The 20814-nt window shown below is 38.1% G+C and overlaps 1 protein-coding gene across 1 annotated transcript in view; it reads left to right on the forward strand.

The window, feature by feature from the left end:
• Positions 1–20814, forward strand: part of CDH18 (cadherin 18) — a 537316-nt gene that overhangs the window by 213808 nt on the left and 302694 nt on the right. Inside the window, exon 2 of the mRNA XM_021386987.1 lies at positions 7694–7774. The gene's annotated coding sequence lies outside the window, so the exon portion shown is untranslated. The remainder of the gene's footprint in view (positions 1–7693; positions 7775–20814) is intronic.

Below are 20814 nucleotides of genomic sequence, written 5' to 3' on the forward strand. Positions count from 1 at the left end.
ACAACAGCAACAACATAAAAAACAAATCTGAAGAAAGTAAGACTGTATGGGAGCTGTTAAGATATGGCCTGAACCAGTGATTGAGCACCTGGTGAAGGAGCATAGCTGGCTCCAGGAACACAGGTGGAAGCAATTCACCTGTATGACCGGAAGCCTGGCTCCACCTTTCCCTAACCTCATGTAAGGGCTGGCAGCTGTAAGACAAGGACCTTGTCAACGGTTTATGGGCGTTTGGCCTGGTTCTGTGATGAAGGGGACGGGGGACCTACAGACCCATGACCTGGGAAAAAGGTAAGGAGATGGCCCTGAGAGCAAAGAACAGCAGCAACCATCTGAGGAGAAACAAACTAATTTACTAAATAAGATATCGGAACGCCAAACAACACACTATAATACAATATAATTACAATTTAAGCTGATAAATCCAATACAGAGAGAGAATGCTGTACTGCCCCAGCATCAAATTCCCTTGTGGTACACACTGAATATCCCCATTCTTCTGCATCACCCACCAAGTGGACCCAGGTCCCTGAGCAAAAACAGTGCCACGGAGAAGTTTGCCCTTCCCAGAAGCTGGGAAGACCCAAACCGCTTTTCCCAACATGCTCTTTACATGTACTACAGGGACCTTATCTCCCTCTACATTATGTAGAGAGCTGGATTGAGCAGGACCATCACGATTGATTGATCCTCAAGTGTTGACCAACCAGGTGGCTTCGGTCAAATGCTTCTCCCAATGCTTAAATGTTCCGCCACCCATTGCTTTCAACATGGTTTTTAACAATCCATTGTATCGTTCAATTTTACCAGAAGATGGTGCATGATAGGGGATATGATAAATCCACTCAATACCATGATCTTTGGCCCAAGTAGTTACAAGAGAATTTTTGAAATGAGTCCCATTATCTGACTCAATTCTTTCAGGAGAGCCATGTCACCACAGGACTTGTTCCTCAAGGCCTAATATGGTGTTTCGGGCGGTAGCATGGGGTACTGCATATGTGTTTGCCTCCACCATGGTAAGCACATGACGCTTACCATTGCAGCTTCGTGGCAAGGTGATATAATCAACCTGCTACGCCTCCCCATATTTATACTTTTGCCATTGCCCTTCCTCCCAAAGAGGTTTCATCCTCTTGGCTTGTTTAATTGTGGCACAAGTTTCACAGTCATGAATAACCTGTGCAATAGTGTCCATAGTTAAGTCCACCCCTCGGTCTCTAGCCCACTTGTATGTTGCATCTCTTCCTTGATGGCCCGAGGTCTCATGGGCCCAGCGAGCTAGAAATAACTCACCCTTGTGTTGCCAGTCCAAGTTCATTTGAGCCACCTTAATTCTGGGGGCTCGATCTGCCTGATGGTTATTTTGTTGTTCTTCAGTAGCCAGACTCTTGGGCACATGAGCATCTACATGACGCACCTTTACAACCATATTCCGAATTCGGGCAGCAATGTCTTTCCACAGTTCAGCAGCCCAAATAGGTTTACCCCTTCATTGCCAGTTATTTTGTTCCCACTGCTGTAACCACCCCCATAAGGCATTTGCCACCATCCATGAGTCAGTATAGAGATAAAGCACTGGCCACCTTTCCCGTTCAGCAACATCTAAGGCCAGCTGGACAGCCTTTACCTCTGCAAATTGGCTTGATTCTCCTTTTCCTTCTGTGGCCTCTGCAACCTGTCGTGTAGGGCTCCACACAGCAGCTTTCCATCTGCGATGCTTCCCTACAGTACGACAGGATCCATCTGTGAACAGGGCATATTTCTTTTCATTTTCTGGTAATTCACTGTGTGGTGGGGCCTTTTTGGCACATGATACCTCCTCGCCTGGTGATGTTCCAAACTTTTTACCTTCAGGCCAGTCCATGATCACCTCTAAGATTCAGGGACGATTGAGGTTCCCCATCCGAGCTTGTTGCATAATCAACGCAACCCACTTACTCCAAGTGGCATCAGTAGCATGATGGGTGGAGGGAACCTTTCCCTTAAACATCCAGTTGAGCACCGGCACTCGAGGTGCTAAGAGGAGCTGCGTTTCAGTTCCGATTACTTTGGAAGCAGCTCGAACCCCCTCATACGCGGCTAAGATCTCCTTCTCAGTTGGAGTGTAGCGCTCCTCAGACCCCTTGTAGGCTCAACTCCAGAATCCCAGGGTTTGGCCTCGGGTCCCTCCTGAGGCTCTTTGCCACAAACTCCAAGTGGGACCTTTCTCTCCAGCAGCAGTGTAGAGGATGTTCTTAACATCTTGTCCCGTCCGTACTGGCCCCAGGGCCACGGCACAGGCTGTCTCCTGTTTAATCTGCTCAAAAGCTTGCTGCTGTTCAGGACCCCATGTAAAGTGATTCTTCTTCCGCGTTACCTGATAAAGGGGGCTCACAATGAGGCTATAGTTTGGAACGTGCATTCTCCAAAAGCCCACTACGCCCAGGAAAGATTGCGTCTCTTTCTTATTAGTGGGCTGAGACATGGCAGTGATTTTGTTGACCACATTTGTTGGGATGTGGTGACGCCCATCTTGCCACTTAATACCTAGGAACTGAATTTCCTGTGCAGGCCCTTTCACTTTGCTAATAGCGAAACCAGCTCACAGGAGGATCTGGATTATTTGCTCTCCTTTGTCGAAAACTTCCTTTGCTGTATCGCCCCACACAACAATGTCATCAATGTACTGTAGGTGCTCAGGAGCACCGCCCTGTTCCAGTGCAGTTTGGATCAGCCCATGGCAAATGGTTGGGCTGTGTTTCCACCCCTGGGGCAAACGGTTCCAGGTATACTGAACGCCCCTCCAGGTGATAGCAAACTGTGGTGTGCATTCTGTGGCCAGCGGAATGGAAAAGAAGGCATTAGCAATGTCAATGGTGGCATACCACTTGGCTGCTTTGGACTCCAGTTCATACTGGAGTTCTAGCATGTCCGGCACAACAGCACTCAGTGGGGGTGTGACTTCATTCAGGCCGCGGTAGTCTACCGTCAGCCTCCATTCTCCACTGGCTTTACGCACTGGCCATATGGGGCTGTTAAAAGGTGAGTGAGTTTTGCTGATCACTCCCTGGCTCTCTAGTTGACAAATCAACTTATGAATGGGGAGCAAGGAATCCCTGTTGGTGCGGTACTGCCGTCTGTGCACCATTTTTGTGGCAATCGGTACCTGTTGCTCTTTTACTTTTAGCAACCCCACCACAGAGGGATCTTCTGACAGGCCAGGCAAAACCGACAGCTGCTTAACATTGTCTGTGTCTACGGCAGCTATTCCAAAGGCCCATCGATACCCTTTGGGATCCTTGAAATGTCCCCTCCTGAGGTAATCAATACCGAGTATACACAGAGCCCCTGGACCAGTCACAATAGGATGTTTTTGCCAGTCTTTACCAGTGAGGCTTATTTCGGCCTCCAACACAGTCAACTCTTGGGAACCCCCAGTCACCCCAGAAACGTAAACTGAGTCTGTCCCTTGGTGACTCGAGGGCATTAGAGTGCACTGTGCACCAGTGTCCACCAGTGCCTCATATTGCTGTGGTTCTGATGTGCCAGACCATTGAATCCACACAGTCCAATAAACTCTATTATCCCTTTCCCCCACCCTGGCTGAGGGCAGGGCCCCTCTACTTGTTACCTCCCTTGTTCTTCTGATCAGGGCCCTTACGGCTTTTGCCACGTCCCGCAGCAACAGGAGTGGAGGATTTCGCCTTGGTGATTGATTTGGCTAGCAGTTCTTCTACCTGTGCTTGTAGTGCAGGAGTGGGTTTTTTTGTGCCACTTCTTCATGTCTTCTCCATGGTCACATAGGTAACGCCACAAGACAACACGTGACATAGTCTTACTGTCGTCACTTGCTCGAGCAGGAGAATGTTTTCTTCTTCTAATAGCTGAGACGTTGGATGATGCAAGTTGAGAGGACAACAAATTGCTTAGCCTCTCCTGTAGACTATCTCGACACTCCTGATTGTCATCAGGTTTATTGGCATGAGGCAAAGAAGTCAGTTCCTCTATTATATCATCATGATCACTCTCAAGTCTATGCAGTCTTTCAGTTACCTTTACAATGGCTGAAGTATAAACTTGCAGAGGGGTTAAATGCAGCTCAAAGTCATGTAGCCTGAAAATCAGTTCACCCATAGGGGGTCTTCTTTCCCATCTGCCATACATGGCTGCTAATGTGCCAGCGTACTTTTCTGGTGCAGTTCTTGTGAATGTACGCCACATGTCTGGTGTACACCTGACTCTCTCAGTATCATGCTCCTGCTTTGGATCATCAGGAATGAACGCAGGGTCATGTAACATTTCCACCACAGCGCCTTCTCTCAAATAATGGATGCCTTTTTCCATAGTAGTCCATTTCTTTGCCTCAGGAATCAGATCATTTTTGAAGGGGTATTTTTCCTTCAGACAGACCTCTACTTGGAGAGTACCTCCTTTGGAGTATTTGGTGAGCCTTAATCCTCAGAAAGTGGTAAGCAATTCCTTCTTTATTACCAGATTGTGACCTCTGTCTTTTGTGGGTGATCCTAAACTGGTTTGAATCAGCTGTATCTGCCTTTTGCTATAAAAGCTATATATTTGACAGCAAAAAAACCTGCATTATTACAGATCTAGTTCAGGAAGAAAAAAACATCCCATGTGAAAACATTCAGCAGTTTATTAACTTAACCTAATGAAAGAATGGTTCCTAGAGTATGTGTGGCTATACTGTATAAACAATTTTTATCCCGTCAGTAGTTTTTGTTCCAGTTCAAGATGTTTTGTACCCTACTGGTCTCCTTGATTTTCAGATGCTTTTCTTTTTAATGGCTGTATCTGTACTTTTCAATAACCTCTTGAACATCTTTTGAAGCATGTATACTCTTCTGATAATGGTGGCAGTTGCATTCACGAACCTTTTGGTTGTAGCTTTGTGAATTTAATGCTTATTGGTGTAGTGGGGTAGTTAATACTCAGAAAAAAGAGGACATTTCTATATACTTTCCCAGTGTTTCCCGGTATATTAGGAAAAAGTCTTAAAAATGCCTGTGCAGAAATACGTAGAAGTGCTATGTTAGGTGACAAAACACTTCTTTGATTTGTTCTTCACACCAGAAAGAAAGGCTGGTAAATGTTTAAAGATGCAATAATAGGTACGGGTGAAATCCTGAATGCTGAATCAGTTTTCAGTCAAGAAACTGAAATAATGGTAAATCTCCATCACTAGAGTTCCAAGCCCGTGTTAATGCCTTAGAAAGATTAAATGACAGACAAGCAGGATTTCTCCAGTATAGTAAATGTCACTACTTAAATAACAGTAATCACCTATGGTGCATGTTTTTTAAGTTCTAAGACCTCTCTAAGGGAATGAGAGGTAACAAGTAGTGCTGCAGTTCAGTCGCTCATTTTCTAGAATAGTACTATAAGAATGGTGTTCCGAGGTTTAACTGCCTCAGTAGTTTTTGCTCTTGTCAAGCAAATTAGTGAAGTCTACTTTAAAATGTGGCAGTTTTTATCTGAGATGTTTTAATATTTTTCATTATTTTTGCATTCTGACATGAACTAAAATATATAGAAAGCATTAATATTAATCAATTCATGTAGAGAAACCTGTCTATATAGAAATGTGAAGGAGAAATAATGGTGGGGGAAAAAAATTAAGAATTGAACTTGTGCACCTATGTGTTGTATTACAACAGAGCTGACCCAGTTCTAAGCTTCATGAATAAACTGCCTGTTATTTGTTGTAGTTGTTTTTTAAATCATTTTAATTGGTGAAGGATTTGTGGGAGGAATTTTCCTTAAAGAAGGTAGGGCTCTAGATACCAATTAAAATTCAAATCATCTGACTAATATGGTATAAATTGATCAGTAATTCCATACAATATTGTACGCAGTTTTTATGCTATGGGAATTAAACAGCTGAACAGAACAAACTGCATTTTTTTGTTAGAGCAAAGCTTTGATAGTGAGAAACATGAATCTTCAAATGTCTATAGAGACTCGACTAAATTCATGTTGTTTCTTTTCCTCATTCATATAATTAAGAAGAAATAGTTATTTAACATGTTTGACAGACATGGATACATATTGTACTGACATCGTGGATCTTAAACACAGTAAGAAGAAAACCTCAGAATTGGCCTACTGGAAGAAGCAGACATTTTCTCAAGTCTCTGAGAGCACCATGAAATCAATAAATCTGATTAAATACTCCATTTAATATAAAGGTATAAAAACTTGTGTGAGACGCTACAATGAGCTTTTAAATGTTTTTTAGTGGAAAAAGGCTTCTATTTGTATCTAAAACAGAAACAATATGAAAAAAGGGAAACTGACTGTGCTGGATGTTGTTTTTCTTTTGTATAGCATACATGTGCTTTCATATGTTCAAACTTGTTCATGAGATATTTCATACTCTTTCCCTTCCCAGAGAAATACTGAACTCAGGGCTTTAGGACCAGGTGTTGTTAGGAAATGAATTTCCCGACTGCTTTCTGATTTGCTACATCATTGCTGGCTTGTGGATGTGAAATGAAGCTCCAGTTAACTGCTAGTTTTTTCCAATTTCACTTTCAGTTTTGTCTACATCTTATTGCTTTCGTTTGAATACTATCTTCGTTAGTTATTTTTACAAGTTATAAAATCTCCATAACCGACATCTTCTAGAGCTGGATTCATTTAGTTCTGTTATCCTTGCATACCCTTTCAGCAAGTTGTTCTCTGTATGGTTTTCTGTTAAAATAATTCCATTGCATTGATACAAATGTTGAAAGCAATTAGAAGTAAATAGTCCTTAGCAGAAGTTACAAATACCTTTGTAAAGTGAGGCAGAAAAGTTCAGTATCACTGAAGCTAAAAATAAAAAGAACAGTTAGTATCTACGCTTCTCTGGTATGTTTCATTTAAGTCAACCTTAATGAAGTGGTTGATTCTCAATAAAAAGATCTTTGTTCTAATATTTCATTTTGAACTTTTTAGATATTTAATAGCCTGTGTTATCTATTTTTAACTAAGGTATTGAGAAATGATGCTTACAAGTGATAAACATTTATAAAAAAATAAAGTGATTTTCTAACAATGACAAAATTGTCTGTAGCATGTTAAGTTTTACTCTACAGCACGCACTACTTCTTCACTCCTTATACCCCTTGAGTAAAGTTCTAAAAATGTATAAAGAATGTTCTAAGAAGTACCTAGTGGTTGTGCTTCTTGAAATGTAGGTAATTTATTTGACAAGATAAAAAAACTTTTTTATAATTAGTAAGTCACACATGATGGTATGCATAGTAGGAAGAATGAGAATTCAGTATCCAGTCTTGCTACACTTCATGTTGTTTTAGTAAATCTAAATTGAGTACATTTCTTGAGACGCTTGAAAGTTAGTGGTAAATGATGTTGACACATCTTATTTTAGGAATTTGAGAAAGCATAGCTGCATACACATCTGTTGAAAATCTGCTGTGAAGGTTGCCTGATGGGAGCATTTCTTCTATAGCACTCTATTTATGAGTTTCCTCGTAGACTGCATTTTAAGAGAATGTCTCCCTGCCCAGATGACATTCAGTTTTCTAATTTGCTTTTAATAAGGCAACCCTTTTCTGAGATTTATTTGCTTAAGATAATGAGGTAGGATTACAGAGGAATTAACAGCAATGCTATTAACTTTTCTTCCTTCCTTGGGTTTAGCCTTATGCTCTCAGTTTGAAAGTAAGCTGAGATTTATTTCTCCTAGGTTTCACAACAAATTCAAGACATGAAGACAAAAAGGCAGCTGAGCTAGTAATTCTTCAGAAGAATTAAGACACTGTCTGAGGTATGTTCATCTCAAAATTGCTGTTAACTATTTATTATTCTTGCTGTTGTATGTGAGTATTGTTAAGTGCTTTTGAATGTTAGTGACTTTTTCACATCTTCAAATGTGATATACTTGATTTGAAATGAGATTTCAAAATATATCTTCTTTTCCCCTCCTATTTTTGAAAAGGATGGGGAATTTTTAGATACAAATTTGCTTCTCTTTTATGTGATGCGATCTTTCTATCTACAAAACTAGATAGAATCAAACACAAATTAAGAGATCTGGAGGCTCTATCTTCCTTCTGACTTCACAGTTAGTTTTCTCTGTGTGCCATAGTTACTGTGAAAAATCTCCAAAAAGGAGTGTTCTTGGGGGAAAGGGGGGAGGGGGGGAGCTGTAAGCTCCTCCCCTTTTGTGTGCAATATGGATTTCTGTATTCTAAATAGATACAGTAAACACTTTTCTATTAAATATAGTGGAAAGCCTGATAACAGAGATAAGTTAGAAATAATTAAATAGAGGGGACAACAGAAAGTCATCAGTAGGTAGACTGAGTAATGGGGTTATCCTAAGGAAAATTATCTGCTTTTGAACTGCTTTTCTTCATGTCTAACACCAGCCTATCTAACATAGTTCATCAGTTGCAAAAATGTTTGAAGTCAGTAAGTTGGATTCTATGTTTGTAAATGTACCTCCAATTTATGGAGGTAAAATTTTATGAATTAAAATGAAATTAGCATCAATTTAAGTTTAGTTATTACTTTGTTCTTAGTTTAACACTTCTGAACAGACAGATCAAAAAAATTTTCTTCATGCTGTCAAAAATGCTGGGGCCCAGAAGTGTTTTTGATTGCAAATAGGAAATATTCATGCCTACGTTAAAATTTCTGGAACTTCTTCCAATCACAGTTTTTGCATCGTAATATTATATTCAGTTTCAAAGAATAACTTTTTTTTCTCTTGAAGGCAACATTTTTCCACCTCAGAAACACTCACATTGAGCTGCTTATGATTCTTTCTGTCCTCATCTGAATCTTATTTCTTTCTGCAAAATGTGTATCTCTTTAGAGTAGACTGTCATGTCCCATCAGATCTTTGTAGACTTGTTAATTTTTTACTTATTCCTCTACTTTCTCATAATGGTTGTTCTATTAGGCAGTTTAAGTCTTTATATGAATCATCTTCTTCCGTTGTGAAGAGAGAATTATAAAGCACTGGACAAACTGTGATATGTTTTGTTTATTTTACTTCATAACATGTCTGCCCTTTCTTGTTCAGTCCGCTGGATTATTCATGTTTTGTTCAACATTTATCATTTCATAGATTTGTCTGATGGACAGGTTACCTTGTTGCCTTAGTTGAAATCTGTCTGTAGTTTTCTTTTGTGTGAGCAGTTCTCTGAAAGTAAAAAACCTAAGTGTTTTGCACACTTCAAGATAATTTAGTCTTGGCTTCTTTCTGCATACTCTGTATGATCCCTTTCAGGATCATAAGGAAACACTCTGAATACTTACGAGATACCTTTTTCCTGTGTGAGTTCAGTGGGATGTGTTTCCCAGTCTGGGACTACACCAGTAGAACAACAGGGCTACGTGCTAAACACAGCAGCTGGTGGAGCCAGAAAAAAAGGGGAAGAATAAACTGCGTGTATTTAGAGGAAGCACTACTTAAGGATTCCTGGTGGAGGTGGCTGAGCTGCCAGCCTCAGGCTGCAGTATCTGGGAGGACTCTTTCCATACTGGGGCCACAGGGATACTTGGTGCTAAGGCTAAGGTGGCTTCTGGTTGTGGAATATACCTTGCTGAGGTGGCACCAAGCCCTGGATGGGGGGGGCCAGCAGAGCCCCAGTGCTCTATAATAGGGCATGGCTGTGATGCAGTTTCAGCTGCAGAAGTCATCCCATTTGAAGCAGCTGTGGAGTGAGAGATGAGTTTATTTCTTGCATGTAAATCATGCATTTGATGAGATCTAATCAGTGGGGGTCGGTCATATCGTTCCTTGAAGTCTGATTACAATTGGTTCATTCCAGTGCCTGCTACCTTACTATTTGTATTTGCATGATGTCTGATTTTGTTTATATGAATAGTCAAAGTATGACAGATCCAGAAGGACACAGGTTCAGATGTCTACTACCAGCTTTCACTGGATCTGTATCACTCAAAATGATTAGGTTTTTTTACCTCTGCGATTTTGAGGGTTTGCAATATGAATTATTTTTCTAAATAAGTACAGTATTTTTTCCAATTATGTTTTTTGTTCTTTATTTCTTTTGTTTTATTTTACACATGGTATTTATGGAACAGCTAGATGGTGTAGTGTAGTTAACTATCTCAAAATATGGATTAAGAAATAATGTCTCTTCAGAAGGAAAAATAATTGGTGTGCATTTCTTATGGTGACCTGTTCCTCTTTAAGACAGGTTCAAATGCAATGTTCAAATAAACCTGTAATGCTGCCTGAAGATAAATAGAGAACTTTATTTCTTCCAAATACTCTAAAATTACAGTACCCAGGTCTGGTTCACACTCAGTGGAGTATTTGTTTATTTTTAATGGATTGATTTTCAAATGCTGAAGCTGCTCTAATTCTTCTGATAACATTTCAGCCATCTATAGATAGCACACAATTAACTTGAGGTGTGGGGAGGAAGGGAAAGTGAGGAAGGAAGTATGTGCAATATGCAAACTGTCTCTGTTTTTTGTGTATGTGTATTCTGTGTCAATTTTAATGGGTCTGTAATTAGGTCACAGGATTGATTGATATCGGCACTTAGCTTCCTAGGTGATGTCACTTCTTCCTTCCTTCTCTAAGAGGGATTATGTTCACACAGAAAAATAACTAATTAGTTTTAGACTTGACACTGGATAAATTATTTGCCAGAAAATGGAGACTAACGGGAAGGAAGAGAAGAGGGAATATGTGGAAAGAACACAGTTATTCTTGCAACCGATGTATGAAGGAGATTAGTCTAAAACAATGACAGTACTAGGCTGAGATGGGAACAGCCTAAATGAAATGACGGTGTGCTTCAAATCCTTAATCAGGAAAATTAAGGTAAAATACTGGAGAGAAAATAAAAACATGAGATGCAAGGAGGAGACTATTAGTGTCTCTCCAAATGCACGGAAAACTTGGCATGAGGAACTTTCTGTGTTTAGAAGTAAGTATAAATGTAGCAAAAGACACAGATGAGAATGGTGCTTGTTCATTCTAAAACTGCCATGTTTCAGAATGAAGAAACAAGTTTATTTCCGAGGAAAGCTATGCAGCACATCAGTTGTTTAAAACTTAGCTATGTAAAATGTTTTACAAGAGAGCTACTGTACTGTGCAGTTGTATCAGCTTGTTACCATCCTTATTACTTTGTTCTCAGGGACCCCTTCCTATTTTTTAAGTCTTTTTTTTTTTTTTACTTTTCTGACCTTATTTTATTTCTTGGAGATGACATTTACACAACACTAATTTTAATTTAAAAGATTGGTTACAAATTTGAAGAGCTTTTCCAGAAAGCTTTGATTTTGATACATAGACTTCATCCTCAGAACTTGACTTCTGGGATTGTAGAATAATTTGTTGCTAAAAAATAATGAGGCTGAAGGAGTTTACATTTCTTTTTCTATCTAGTATATAATGAGAGTGACTGCTGGCTGTCACGAGGTGACCTTACCTAAGAGTAGTCTGTGAGAGGCATAGCTCTAGGAATGGCAGGAATAGGCTGTGAGAACAAAAGGAAATAAATTTGTTCAATTTTCTGCTGGATGATAATGGTGTAAGAGATTTACGCTTAAATTTAGAGTTAAAACTTATCTCACATATGTAAAAGATTCCTTATCTTTTTCTTGTTTGTTAATGCAGATGAGGAGAACCCTCAATCTCTACAGTAAGTAACAGTTGATGATTACATACATATTTTCAGACAAATTATGAATGGTGGGGGAAATATTTTGATATTTTGTACTGGTTTTCAGCTGTTGTATCTATTTGCCATTTGCTTCTGAGCCTTTTGAAATACACTGACATGATTTTAACAACTGTGTTGATTTTCAAGTTATTTCTGTAGAGTGACCTTTGTGTTAAGTTTCTTCTAGGAGATAGCAGGAATGTCTTGTGAAGTCCTGCTACTGTGCTCCTCTGGATAAAATGGAAATCAAATGCATAGTTTTGAATTAGAAACATTAAGAACACGCATAACACTAATCCAAGCTCTAATCCAAAACAACACGAACTGTAAGGAATAGAATGAATGGCTTATTGGAACTTGATCTGACAAGGGAAAAAGCAGAAACTAGATGCAAAGTGTATCTCAGATTTAAAGCAAATGACTGCATCCATTTGATTGTTAAGGCTGGAGTCATCAAAATTATTTTTCTTCCCCTAAGTCTCACTTTTGTGCTCATCTTTAGAGTAAGACGCAAATCTTCATTAGCTAGTGGTTCAGTAGTAGATTTGAATGTATCAAATCTCATGAGTTAGTTTCTCTCAAGTAGAAGGAGAGAAAGCAGAAATTCAAATAAAACACACTCTCCAAAAGAGCTTCTTGTAAAACCGCATGCATTTGAGCAATGTTTTTTTCTAGAAATTGCTGGTACTGAAAAAAAAAAAAAATAGTAGATACTAACAATGTTTGAAAATTCATCATACTGGTCATGAGCCAGAAGTTTTATCCTACTTGCTTCCAGAGTTCAAACTGGGAATGGAAGTTGGATTGTGAGACAGCTGCTGCTCAGAACTTCCAGTCATACAGCAGTCTCAGTGGGTGAAACTGGGATAAGTGCCAAGCTTCATACAGTGTAATGAAATTAATATAAATGTTTTGGTATTTTTCTCTGAAGATGAGAGTTTAAGTAATGTTATCTTACAGCAAGAGCTATATAGGTGTCACTGTTAGTTCCACTCTATAAGATTCAGAAATATACAGGATCACTTTGCCAAAATGTTAACCATGACTTTTTTCCTCAAATGTTTAAATTGTGAACAGGGAGTTATGTTGCTCTTCCTTGTCACCTTCCTTTGCATTTGTAGCATGTGTGGTCTAATGGAAGAATCATTGTTTTTTGACAGCCAGCAGTATCTATTGGTCTGCTCAGATGTGGTTTTACTCTTCTGTTTTGTTTTTTGTAAAAAAAAACCAAAAAAAAAAAAACAAAAAAAAAAACCTCCTTATTCGGGAGACCTTGCGCTAGTATTTCAGAAATAAAGGAAGCAGTCTGTTACTTTCAGGCAGGTGTTTCTTCATAAATGCATTTGTCATTTTTTTTAAACTGCCTTCTACAATGATGATTCCCATTTTTTTTTAAAGGGATCTTCTCTACTCCCTGAGCTCTGGTCTCCTCATCAGTCCATCTTTTTCTTCTCTCTCTCTGAGGACTCCTTTTAATATCTCACCCTCATTCACAGCTCCTGACATTTCTTCATTGCATTTTTGTTGCTCACTTTGGCCAATATCAGCACAGCTCTCCAGAATGTATGTGCTGACAGAGCGTTATAGCATCTTAGCAGCTCTTAGGTTTTCCTGACTCACCATGAATGATAATGGCCCTTGCACTGGATGAGACTGTTTCTTCACACTGAGTTTTCTTTTTTTTTTCTTGTAAGGGTACATTCCAGAGTGATCATACAATCCCACAAATAGCACTTCCATTAAGGTCCTGCACTACCTTTATTTTCAGCATTCTTTATTGCATGAAAAGGCCAAAATGCTTACTGAATAATTTATTACTTTTTTTAATTAAATGAAACCAGTGATATATGCATGAACAGTTCTACATATTTTGAGGACAGTGACAGTAAGGAGATTTTTCATTCATGTTGTACTTCTTTATAGTGCACAGGGAATTTTAGTTCTTCATGTTCTAGTTCCTAAAAATTTTCTCATGGAGGTTGGATTAGGACACACCATGTTCAGCTTTGTGTTGTTCTGTGTAGTAACAGTGAAATAGTCATTGTTCTTTGTAAAGTAGAAGCCAGTTTCCCAACTGAACGAATTCTTACTCCTCTTCTTATCTCTCTGAGTTCAACTGGACCTCTGTTTTTAAAAGAAGCAACCAAATAAACAAAAATAACTGTTTTCTTAGTCAGCCTCATACATCACCAAAATGTTGAAGGGGGGAAAAGAAAATGGTGTGTAAAGAGTTTGATATTGCATTCTGTCATTCATAGACACATGTAATCCTAAAACATTTATGCTGAATATTGGCAGTTAATAAGGTCCTGTAGTTCAAATCTGAATTGCTAAGTTTCACAGTAAAGAATTATTCCTGAGGAATTATTCTATTAATATTAACATTCATTAAATATTAATGGCATCATCCCTAGTGTGATGCAAGGTTGTTTTTAGTTCAGATTTTTAAAGTTAGTATTTAAAATAATAATTACTATACCCATTGGTATCATCAGAGAATTTTTCCATCATGTATTTGTGACTGTCTGGGGGGCAAAGGTTGAGAGACCACATTTTTGGGGAGACTGAGTGGTCTTATTTTCAAAGGCAATTAAGGAGTGGATTTAAACAGGTTAAGTAAGAAGCATGGTTAATAACACTTTCTTAAAAGCCTTAAGTATACACACAAGATCCAAATGAGGAACAGAAGACTAGTAATGTGGATGAGGACAGAATGTAAACATCCTCAGTATAGCACTCACTGAAGGCACATTTTTGCTGTAGAAACATACAATTTCTGTAACGCAAATAGCTTGTGAATTCACCAATAATTGACAGCTGACTAAATGTTACAACTGAAAGATTTTAAAACAAGAAAAATATCTATCTTAAAATTCTTTCAGCAATTTATTACTGTTTTCAAGTAACATTCAATGTTTTTCAACTGACTGTATCAGAGGTAAGAATCTTAACAGCAAATGATTGATAGTCAACTTTTATGATTGAGAAAGTGGGTTATTTACTACATACCCATTTATTTTTATTTTTCTTTTTTCCTTAGTTTGCAAACTTGCTCTTGTTTGTATTCCAGTCACAGCACAGTTCCATGACTCAACTCTCCTTACCCTCCTAGCTGTGGAAGATTGATAATCAGCGTATCACAGAATCGTAGAAAGGACTGGGTTGAAAAGGACAATAATAGTCATATAGTTTCAACCTCTGTGCTGTGGGCAGGGTTGCCAGCCACTAGACCAGGCTGCCCAGAGCCACATCCAACCTGGCCTTCAATGCCTCCAGGGATGAGACATCCACAACCTCCTTGGGCAACCTGTTACAGTGCATCACCACTCTCTCAGTGAAAAACTTCTTCCTAATATCTAACCTAAACCTCCTCTGTCTTAGTTTAAGACAGAGTTTAAGGGGGCCCCAGGACACAGTGCTCCAGATGGGGCCTCACAAGAGCTGAGTAGAGGGGGACAGTCACCTCCCTCTCCCTGCTGACCACTCCTCTTTTAATGCAGCCCAGAACACAGCTGACCTTCCGGGTTGCCAGCTCACACTGCTGGCTCATGTCCAGCTTTCCACCAGGACTGCCAAGTCCTTCTCCACAGGACTACTCTCAAGGAATTCTTCCCTCCAGTATGTATAAATACCTGGGATTGCCCTGGCCCAAGTGCAACACCTTGCATTTGGCCTTGCTGAACTTCATTAGGTTCACATGGGCCCACTTGTCCAGCCTGTCCAGGTCCCTCTGGATGGCTTCTCTTCCCCCTCCTGTATCAGCTGCACTGCTCAACTTGGTGTCATCTGCAAACCAGTACAACCAGTACTTTCCATCTTACTTTTCCATCAAACGGTCCATCCTTCAAATCCATACCTCTCCAATTTAGAGAGAAGGATGTGTAGTAGAGTTTGAAGGAAATATATAGTGATATATTTGTTTATATTAACTGAAGTGTTTATAGAATTCTAGTTATACGGATCATTTCTAATTGAAAAAACAACTGACTATTGATAACGTTATTTGTTAATTTCAGTGAGGTGTTGTTTTTTCTTTTTTTAATGAAGTCACTGACTTTGGGTCATAAATTTCTATTATGTTCCATTCAACTCCAACTAGATATGTTTTTTTTGTTTATATAAAATGTCAGAAGTATCTTTTAAGACCATCTTTATATTGCTTTCTCGTTCCTATTTAAAGTTAGTTAATTTACAGAGTACAAAACAAGTCAAATACATTGAAGATGGTGCAGTTCACAGTACTGTTTCTTTGTTGGTTTTTTTTCTGATGTATTTTGGGTTGCTGAAGTTCTAAAGTTTTGTTATAGTATTTCTTGCAAAAAGCAAGAAAAAAAGGAAAATATACAAAGGAAAACACACTAAAGAAAACCTTTATCTGCTTACAAAACCACTTAAATTTTCTGTACTACTGGTTTTTTGGATTTTGGAGAGCCTTTTGATTAACACTTAATTTTTAGGCTTCTATTTTCATGGTGTATCTGGGATGAGGTAACTTTATCCTTCAACTTGGTCTTCCTTAAGTAATATGAAAACTCTGCAGTTTGAATTGTCTGCACTTCTTAAATTTTGATATATTACATAATCAGTGGTTGACAGCCTCTCAGAAGATTAAATAATAATTTCGTCACAATTTCATAGTTTTTCAAATCCTAAGAGTTTTTCATTGTGTTTCTTCTTAATAGTGTGACTCTAGCAGTTCTAAACAAGTAAGCTGAAGCTTTGAATACCTATTATCCATCTCTGACATCTATGGTTTTCAGACAGTGTTAAGGTTAACTGAAAGTTCACTTACACTCTATTTTGTTTAATAAGTGCTCTCATAATTAAATGCAGATCCATGTAATTTAGTAGCAGAAAGAGAAATTCATTAAGATTGACAATTAGGAAAAAGCATTAACAGGACTGCATAGGTTGTAGAAATTTAGCTGCTGTTTAAGGTAAATTAAGCTCAAATCACACTCCTGTAACATGAAGGAAATTGCCTAAACTGTACCTGACAAGAAATTTCAAAATTCATTTCCATCATGTGTGTACACCAGAGGTAAACATATTTATTAAATCAGTATATATTAAAAGTTAATAAAAATTCATAAAAAATACAATGCCTTCATAATATTTTTCAGCAAGTTAAATGTAAAGGTGTGCATATTGTTGCGAACGCTGGTGAAGCTATCATGAGGTTTAGAGTATTTCAAATTCTATTCTTTCCAGTGGGAAATCATAATGTGAACTGAATGTGAAACTGACCTTTGCTTGTTATCTCTTAAACAGTACCTTTTCATAGAATCATAGGAATTGAAAGGGACCTCTGGAGAATACAGAGTGTAACTCACCTGCTAAAGCAGGTTTCTTACAGTAGGTTGAGTAGGAAAGCATCCGGGAGGGTCCTGAGTGTCTGCAGAGAAGGGGACTCCACAGCCTCTCTATGCAGCTTGCTTCAGTGTTCTGTTACCCTCACAGTAAGAAAGTTCCTTTGGATGCTTGTATGGGAACTTTATATGTTCCAGTTTATGCTCATTGCCTCTTTTTCTGTCACTGCTTTAATTGTCTCTGGTGGCCAATTTGATATTTTGTCCAATTTATTACTTGCAGAAAATTATATAAAGGAAAGGTCCAGCAGGTTTTGCCTCTGACTGAAGTAGAGTTAACTTCCCCATCAGTTTTAATGGCATATATGGATAACATAAAGATCTGATGAGGAAGCATAGAAGTTCTGTTTATTCTCCAGCAGTTTAGGATGTTCATATTTGATTTTGGCTTGATTCTGAAACTTGAAACATATTCTTAGATAAGCTGCATGAGTGCAGCATGCATTTTTCACCTTACCCTTGAAAACATTTTTCTTACCTTTTCCCACAGCATTTCTCTCACAACAGAATTAAAACATTTGACAATTCATTCCTAAAAGTATTTGATGCTTCCCTTATATAGTGAAAAAGGAGGTTGAAAATCTGTATTCCACTGGAGGTGCTCAGGGATTCAGCGATTATATTCTAAGTGTAAGACTTTTTTAAAACATTGTCCTTACATCTTAATTACTCTAACTCTCTACTCAACCATTTTTCCTGGTTATTTTTAAATTAGTTGAGGTGTTTTTTTAATAAAATATTTCTGCTGCGTTGTCTAAAATGACCTGTTAAGCAATACTGTGCTAATACTTATAAGCCCTTGCATATGAGTATTTTTTTTTCCTTTGGTTACTGTGGTGAACGCTTGATTTATTTTGGTGGGATAGGGTGTAGAGAGGACAGTGGAGGTTAAACCAGGTGGACCTCTGGAAGTTCCATCCTGTCTAAATGGTTCTGTCAGTAGAGGTTAATCTCTATACAATTGTACACTGTAAGAGTGCACGCAGTCTCAGATACATTATGATAGTGCATCCTATGCTCACCTCGCTATGTTCTGGGCCTCTGAATATAACAGTGCTGAAAAGTCCTATCTAACTTGTTGGTTACTATCCTGTCTCCAGGATATCTTTCATTAGCAAAGCTTCCCATTTCTGATGGAAAAATACTGTAGTATCTTATTTCTGGACTTGATTTAAAAACAATACAACTGCTAGATAAAGGAAAAATTTCAAAATCAAGGATGGGAGGTTTTTCTGCCATGCATTCCAAACTTCTGAGTTGTTTGGGTTGTGTGACACCTTCCAATATAGATATGTGAATCTCATTAGCATGCTCTTTATACACTTTTTCAGATCAGTAATGAGGAATTTAATTAAAACGTGACCTAGCACTCACTCCAGCAGCATTCACCAGACACCTCCTTCTGACTTGAAACATTGCAGTTTTTCTCTGATCCATAGTTTTAATACTAGCCAATTTTCAAAGCAGTGGTGAGCTGATGTGTAATACCATTTCACTACGAACAATTCATTGAATCTTAAAAAGGTTTTCAGTGTAAGAGAATTATTTTCTGTAACAAGGCAAAAGCCTTGTTAATAAGCTACCAAGAGATATTGCCATCTAACTCAGTTTTGAAACAATGACATTCTATTTCTTGCATTAAGGAGGTAAGAAAGATTAAAGACAAATCTTAACTAACAAGCTTTTGCCATATTTTTTCAAAGAATTCTGAATTTAGGCCTTAATTATATAACTCTTCACTCTGAAGAATGTTATGTTGTAAGAATGCTGAAGGAATTTTTATTGGAGAAGGAATGCAACATTGTTTCACAGGTTTGGACAGCTCCTCTAGTAAGGTAATTAAGCTGGGAGCTGTTTGCATACTGCTTCAGGAGTTCTCACTGTGTAAAGAATTCTAATCTGGCAAATCTTACTAGTCATAATAAAACACAAAGGACCTGTAAAGAGTATAAGGAGGAAGGGAAGTCTAATGGAAAGAGAGAGCAGGGTAAACAAGAGCAGATTGTCCAGGGTTGTCTAGGCAGATTCTAAATATCCCCAAGAATATGGGTAACTGCAACATGTTCTAGTGTTCAGTCACCCCTAGAGTAAAACATTACTTTTATCTTTAACTATGACTTCTTCTATTTCAATTTGCACTTATTGTCTGATGTCCTGTCACTGAGCGCTGCTGAGGGAAGCCTGGCTCCATCTTTCTTTCTGCTTTCCTCATCAGGTATTACATGTACCAATCACTTACATTTCCACTCGGCTATCTGTGTATGTTGTTCAGGGCACCCTCACACAGGATGTAGGGAGACTGATACTATGGTCTGTGTGTGACCACAGCCTTGTTGCAGCAGCAGTTGCAGGAGACAATGGATAGCTCAAACAGCAAGAATACATGCTTTGGTAATGCAGTTAATACGGAAGTATCAGTATGAAAGATTTCCTTAAACATTCAGAAACATGATCCATAAAATTAATCAGGGAGCTCTTATCTGCCAAATACTACGCCTAACATATTTAAGGAAATATATTTACCACTGCTGTACACCAGAACATATCTGATAATTTATTTTATTTCCCACAGAAGCCATGTTGATCATATGCAAAGGATTATGTATTCTGGCTCATGCCACTAGATTTCATTTGATTTTGAAATTGGCTTTCAGGGTCCTGATACATGGTATAACAGGCCCATCCATTTTTCACTAGAGCTGTATCTACTACATGCTTCTAATATCAGCAGTCCCTTGACTTAAGCAGGAATTATGTAAATTAGGGTTAATTTAGACAGCTATATTTGAATAACAAATTGTTAATGAACAATTTTTTTGGAATACTGAAATGCTGCAGTTGGCTTAACTGCTGAGGCATATTGCAGAAATGGAATGTTCAAGTAGAATGCTAGGACAGGCTTCTCTTGAAACAAGAAGTGCTATAGTATTTTTAAGGGGAAAATGTTTAAGCCTCTTCAAAAGTAGAACAAGTGAACAATCTGTTTTCTGTACTTCTGAGGCTTCTTTAGTACCCAAATTTTATGGTATATTGGAAGCTCTTTTTTAACATTCCACACCCCAAATAAACAGTAAATTTATGTGTAAAGATGATAAAGTGGCAGAAGCATTGATGAAAAAGATGCATTTGGAATGATATGAATGATAATATTTCATAAATCCACTTCAGAGATGCACTTAAACACCAGTTTACTCTTCTTTAGTGAATAAAATTGTGTAACAAAAGAATGATTGGAATGCATTAGTATTAGGAATAGGTAACTCTTTACATCAGCACATCAGATTCTTTTACCTGTTCTTTCCAGCTGCTTTCTATGTTTTGGAGCTTCTAGTCCCTTCTGTTCTAATACAAAAACTGAATGAGATTTTTTTCTTGCTCGTTGTTGTGTCTCATTTAAGGTTTCGAGACAGTTTCAAAAATCAGCGCAGTAGAAATTCATTTTAATTTAAATTCATTAAAGAAAAAAGGATTTTGTGTTAAGAAATATGTTTAGAAATTTGTGACTTGCTTTTTCATCTCGGGTCTAAACAATAATGTCCCTATCTTTGTTATAATGTCTCAGCTGTAATCTTAGAAAAGGCAAAGTATAATATGCTTCAGTGACACAACCTGCCAACCTGGATTGAGGCACAATCACACGTATTTGAGGTTAGAGAAGTACTATTCTAGGACTTACTGTGCTTATGGCTTCAATTTACCCTTTCAGAGATGTTTGAAATACATCATAATAGTTTAGAAGTTTATTTAGTGCTTTTATTTTAGATCCTCTTCAAACAATTAGTGTA

Source organism: Numida meleagris, chromosome 2 (genome assembly GCF_002078875.1).
Source record: "Numida meleagris isolate 19003 breed g44 Domestic line chromosome 2, NumMel1.0, whole genome shotgun sequence".
Lineage (NCBI taxonomy): Eukaryota > Metazoa > Chordata > Aves > Galliformes > Numididae > Numida > Numida meleagris.